The sequence below is a fragment of the Pollachius pollachius genome, assembly GCF_949987615.1.
Source record: "Pollachius pollachius genome assembly, chromosome: 5".
Taxonomy (NCBI): Eukaryota; Metazoa; Chordata; class Actinopteri; order Gadiformes; family Gadidae; genus Pollachius; species Pollachius pollachius.
Window position 1 is genome coordinate 4,107,937 of NC_136938.1, and position 6,526 is coordinate 4,114,462.

Below are 6,526 nucleotides of genomic sequence, written 5' to 3' on the forward strand. Positions count from 1 at the left end.
AGGAAACTAATTCACTACAGAGCAGAAAATGGAACTAATGTATTAATGTACTATAACTAGATAGACCTGATCAGATTTAGATACAAATATTAGTAGCATACAGAATGTAGTCAACTTTTGACCCACGACTACATTATCTGCACAGCTATAGACACTGGGCTCCTGTTTCAGACAGGAAATATGCTTTTTATGTTTTAAAAATAACTGCTACGAATAAACGTTATAATAGGCTGGCACGCAAACAGAGGCTTTTCCAGCAGCTATTGTCAGGGCATACAATTGTGTCGTTCTACAATGAAAAGAGGAGATATATTGGTATCAGGTCAATGGGGCATTACTTAGTCTGCTGAGAGACCGGGTTCAGACACTTCAGTGGAGGCTATTGGAAACAATAACCAGGACACCAAACACAAAGCAGAAATTCGACTTCAAACGTCATGTTTGCATGCACTGCTTTCTAAACGACTGCTGGGAATGAAATTCATCAGTGACGTTATGTTTTTTAAATTCAGCCTCTGAGGGGATTGTTTGATGATGTATATGTGTGTTGGTGGGGGGTGTGAGGGGGTTGTGAAGGGGGGTGTGGAAGTCATCCCCTGGCCAACCCTGTGTGGAGTGGTCTGGCCAGGTCTTGGAGGAGACAGGTGCTGGCTGTCCATGTAAATAATGCTGGAATGTGACCTTCCAACAAGTCCCTAAGCCTCCACTGTAAACGTGAGTGCAGTGTAAGTGCGTTCAGTAAAGATAACAGGCACAGGAACCTGGCCAGAACTCTGTGTGTGTGCGTGTGTGTGTGTGTGTGTGTGTGTGTGTGTGTGTGTGTGTGTGTGTGTGCGTGTGTGTGTGTGTGTGTGTGTGTGTGTGTCTGTGTCTGTGTGTCTGCGTGTGTGGGTCTCATGACGGTTTCGTGATTTCTCCTCCACTTTAGGAGTCAATAGCGTAACCTTTTGAAAAAACAATTTTCCATCTGGGATATGGAGTGGGTGTTGCCATATTAAAACAGCGGTATAATATTTGAGATTTGGCCAACTGATGTGGAAAAATCCCTATGGCCCGTTCATCTATGAAAATACTGAGAAATTCACCCGCAAATGGAGCAATAAACCTTCTCTCCTTTAAACTCAGCAGGCCGCGAGGGATCCTCAGGTGACTCTGCTGGACGGCGCGGTGGAAAAGCCCATCCCTCAGAGGGCTGGTCCTCGGCCGTGCAAGAAACACCAACTGTATTTACTGTACCAGAGAGCACCACTGCAGTCTGCCTGCCCCGGGACCCCGACCCGAGAGGAAGACTGCAGATGAAGAGCTGCCGCCAGCCAAATGTCACCCAGGAGTGTCTCCGCATGAGGCAACAGTTAGTTGACACGTCATCACAGGACACTGGAGGGAACACATTCCATGTTCTCTGTCTCTGTCTCTCTCTCTCGTTCTCTCTCTCTCTCTCTCTCTCTCGCTCTCTCTCTCTCTATAGCTTTCTCTCTAGCTCTGTAGCTCTTCTCTCTCTCTCTCTCTTCTCTCTCTCTCTCTCTTTCTCTCTCTTTCTCTCTCTGTCTCTCTAGCTCTCTCTCTCTCTCTCTCTCTCTCTCTCTCTCTCTATAGCTTTCTCTCTAGCTCTATAGCTCTTCTCTCTCACTCTCTCTCTCTCTCTCTCTCTCTCTCTCTCTCTCTCTCTCTCTTTAGCTCTCTCTCTCTTAGTCTCATCAGGATCCGGTTTTAGTATTTCTGAGACTCATCAAAACTCAGCCCAATCATCTGAAACCAGAACAGTTATAGACGTCATGATGAGATAGGCATCCCATGGTCTAAGTTGCACTGACTTCACCAACACCTTACCTAGTCCTGTAGCTGTCAAACTTGATGCCTCACTGTAATGTCATTACTTAGTCTAGCTTCCTTCAATCAAGGTTCTTGGACATACCAAGAACCAAAATAAAAAAAACACCTTTGTTGGCTACAACTCTGTGTCACATTCTAAGAAATTACTGTTTAATTGTACTTTAAGCAACACTTCAAATGGAGTGATTATGGTGATTATGATGTTATTGGATATCCTTTTTTCCATTGTTTAAATTAAGATTTGATCACAGAAAATGCAAAATATGATGCATGAATCGATTAGGTTATGGTGTGACATCACCAGCCTTACTATTTTAACAGATGGAGGAAGGCAGGGTTCAGTGGAGGAGGGCTTGAACCCGGTGCTAGACTGGCCCCAGAGACCCAGCTCCAGAGTAGACTAGCTCATGGGAGAGGGATCTGGGGAGGTCCCCTGCCAAGGTCAGCATCCTCCAAACCAAAGTGCAGCATTCTTTGCCCATCGCCGGCTTCCCCCTGAAAGCTCGCCGGCGGTGTGTGAGGGGGTGAACGTGTGTGAGGGGGTGAACTGCGCTTGCTTGCGATTAAGAAACTAAGAAGACATTTTGGCCCTAATTGGTCATGCTTGATGGGCACTGAAAGGTGTTGCAGGGTAAAGTTTGGGCACGCGGTTCTGGGCCGTTTTGACACAAAGTGCTTTGTGTTTTAATATGGACTCTGTGCGAATGTGCTCTTGTGCTTCTCCGACCACATCTCACCTTAAGTAGCCGGCTGCAAGATGATCCCTGGGGAGGCTGATCTCTGGGCTTTCAAACTTGATCTGCAGCTCAGGTTCTGTGTGTTTAGTATGTGTGTGTGTGTGTGTGTGTGTGTGTGTGTGTGATTTTGTGGGGGTGTGTGGGTGTATGTGTGTGTGTGTGTGTGAATGTGTTTGTGTGTGTGCGCCTGCATGTGTGTGTGTGTGTGATATGAATGACTGACCCGGCCTGTTAAGAAGTTTGACAGATGGATGGCTGGCTGGTTTTGTACGTGATATACCGGTAGTTTTACAGAATATCTGCACTCCATGTCAACAAACAAACTCTACTTCGCCAAATGCCACATCAATCAGTTGCTCAGAAGTTGTAACGCTTTAATCTGCTGTCGAATCCAAAGTGGATAACAGTCGTATTAAACGCTGAATGCAAGTTTTGAAAGTTAGTCTGCCTCTGTTATATATTGTTAATTTGATTTAAGTAGGGACTTTTGCAGCATACCATTGTATCCATACACTTTTAGCTTCCAGGGAAGGATTGTCTGCAGAATCTGACGCTAAGATAAGTCTAGTTTTACTGGTGGGCATGTACAGAAATAAGACAGGAAACTGCCTTCTTCAGAATTGCTCTACACATTATATGTCCATTATTTGTTTTGCATTCAAATTAATCTTTACATAATATATTAAAGTGGACTTATTATATAACCAGGTGTGAGTGTGGTTAGCCCTTACAAGCCGTTTCGGAAATCTGCCCCTTCTGATATCACTAGTGGGCGTATCCACCTAGATTTGTGCTGGATAGATCAGTCTACCATCCTACCCAGTGGATCGAAGTAAACGTTGCTTATCTATCTGGTGGTATAATATGTCCCTTTTAAGCTGGAAAGTAAAACTTAAGGAAGAAGTTTTAGGGACATACCTAGATAAATATATTATATCCAACATTTTGTTCTTTATAAAGCTGTTCATAAGTCGCTTGGAGAAAAAAAACTGGAAAATACACATGGGGCTCTCCTGGGTCAAATAGCATTTAAATATACTTAAATATATTTCAATGAAAGCTTAGAAAAACATCCGCTTTGGCTTATCTATATTGACCCAACAATGGAAACTTCCACTCCAATAATAAGGGGATAACATGTCTTTTTGTATATTCCCTACTTGCTCCCCATCTCTCTCTCTCTCTCTCTCTCTCTCTCTCTCTCTCTCTCTCTCTCTCTCTCTCTCTCTCTCTCTCTCTCTCTCTCTCTCTGTCTCTATGTCTCTCGTCCTGATGATCTGTTGAGATAAAGAGCCTGCTTGATATATCTCCTCCGTCTTATGGCTGTCAGTCTGGCTTTGCTCCCAGTTGTATACGTCCACCGCAGCAAAAAGGCAAAAACCACATACTTTCATCAGATTTGTTTAGCCAATAAAAGTCAAGCCGCCCTACAAACACAGCTACTTAATTGGCAGCTCAGTGCCGCCCTAATGTCATTGGTCCAAATAGGAGCTTTCCTTGGTCCGACCGCGACCTGACTCCTCGGTGCCTGTTCGATTCCCATTGAAAGCAAACCATGGGACTCAACCTCCTAATCCCATTATAGCTCATGGGATCCCCTTATACGGGGATCCTTGGAATACACCAGACAGGAAGGACTTTGTGGGAGAAAGCCACTTTTAACGACCCTCTGCGGTTTGTTCCCAGATCTGGGGATCACTGAAAAGAATACATGAGGATGAATGAAGGTTTTCTTGCAATACAACAATAATGATAAAAAGGATACATGGCTGTCTTCTTTATGTGGGATATATTGCAGTGGATTGAGCAGTATAAATATTGTATGCTTTTTTATCTGTATATATCGTGGAAATGACCCAATGGTTTACATGTAAACCTCTTGGTTTACATGGATGCCAAACTGCGTGGTTTTTCTATTTTGGAAAGTGTGTGTTTGTCAGGTTTATTTAACCTGAAGGCTTCCTCAATGGGGTTATATATATATGGTTGCCTTTTCCGTCTGAGCAGTGTAACATGGTTTATAGCCGCACCTAATCTAATCAGTAAGAGCAGAACAAGTAAAGTATTTATGGACAAAGTAGTCTTTGTTCCCCCCTTGGAGAAGTAAAAAATGTATACAGTGATAAAAAAAAAAGATGAACTAGTGAAGAGTTATCTTCTATTTTCTGGTGGGAATGTGGAGTTCCCATCAGTGAAAGTGTGTTGAGAAGGTTACATGAATGCAAATGTCACTAAAAAGCGTTAAGGATTTTTTGATGATGCAGTCCTGGAATCATCTTTCAGCTTTGAATTGTGTAACCCTGTTTATTACCCACCTCAGTATAGGTTGTCGTGCTGGCCTGCTGAAGAACAGATTGTACGTTGCCACTATTATGATATTTTTAAAGAAGAATGTTACAATGTTGTTTCAGTAATTTAATAATGAAGGATCCTTCTCCTCAAAAACAGTTAAACAATGGGGGTTGCTAATGTTAATACAAATTATAATTAAATGGACTAATAATCAACAGGTAAACAGTGGTTGGTGGTTGGAGATGAGGCATATGGAGCTGAAAGGAGGGCTGATCCTTGCTAAAAGAAAAGGGAGAATTCAGGCCAAGTTTACCCTTGGGCTAACGAAACAGAGCACAGCTAGCTGTGAGAAACCTGCCTCAGCAGCACAGACAACATTGGCGCCCTCTTAACAATTAAGTCAGTGTGTTTGACATTTAGGCCTGGGCGAGAAAATTTTAAGTTGATACGAATGAAGAGGTTGGTAGTGCTCTAACAATAACACTACACACTTAAGCATTGTGTTTGTTGTAAATATTGTCTGTCGTTCAGTTGTTGCATTTAATGTAAGTAGAAGTCTGTCATTTGTCTTCGATGTTGGGCAGAACTTCTCTAACATGCTGTACTGTAGCAAAGTGCGATGGACATTGGTTGAGTGGACAAGGAAGCAACAGTAGTGATTATACTGTGAAATGTACCCTGGAATGATTAGCCAAATCAGTATGCCAAGGACATATGAGTAAGAGTTTAGTTTTAATGCTAATAAGGTTAGAGATCAGGAAAAAAAGGGCTCCAGGACCTTTAATTTATAATATATATGCTGGATAGAGGAACCTTGAAATACAGCTCCACCATAAATGTGCAGCCCATTAGAGAAAAGAGTATAGAGACGAGAGAATAATGTGTTCTTCTTTGGATATTTAAGACATTTCAAAGTAGTTTGACTTCTAACAGCTGAAGGCTTTAATTTGGGTCACATTCATCAAGCCTTGATAAAATAAAAGCATGATCAAGTTGAGCATCACCCAGGATAGTGAGCATGGAGTGTGCTCTATGCTGTATTTGATGGTTGGTAAAGTAAGGTTTATGCTGAATATATTCTGGTCAAGGCTGCCCAGCAGAATATTCTACCCAGTAATCAGGTTAGTTCATTGAGTATGCATCGCTGTATTTCAACCAAGGCACACAAACGGAAGTAACTATTATTCTGAGTACGTAAAACGTACACGTTGTCGGTATGCTTTGGGATGTTGAATCCAAGGGGCCCTAATTGAGTAGAGAGCCAACGGATGATGTACAAAATCAAAGCAAAGACTAAAGCCGGCAGGTTTGTGTAGAAGAAAATCTTTATTATGACAGTGTGAATAGTATTCAGATTTCTCTTGATAGATGCCACTAACACTCAACAGGACAGTGGTAATGTACGTAGTATTTCTGTAAACATGGTTCCAGGAGGGACCAGGGGCGTGAGCCCGCGACCTTGCTGGAGATCTCTTTTCACGTTTCCTCTTATACATCAAACACTGTGGTACGACAGCTGACAGTTACGCCTCAAACACTTTACATTCACTGTTTGTTATAAACGATTTGATAAATACAAGATTAAATATGTAACAAAAGAATATATTTAGATCGATTTTTTTTATATCTTTCTCATATATATATCACATGTTGAAAATGTTCTA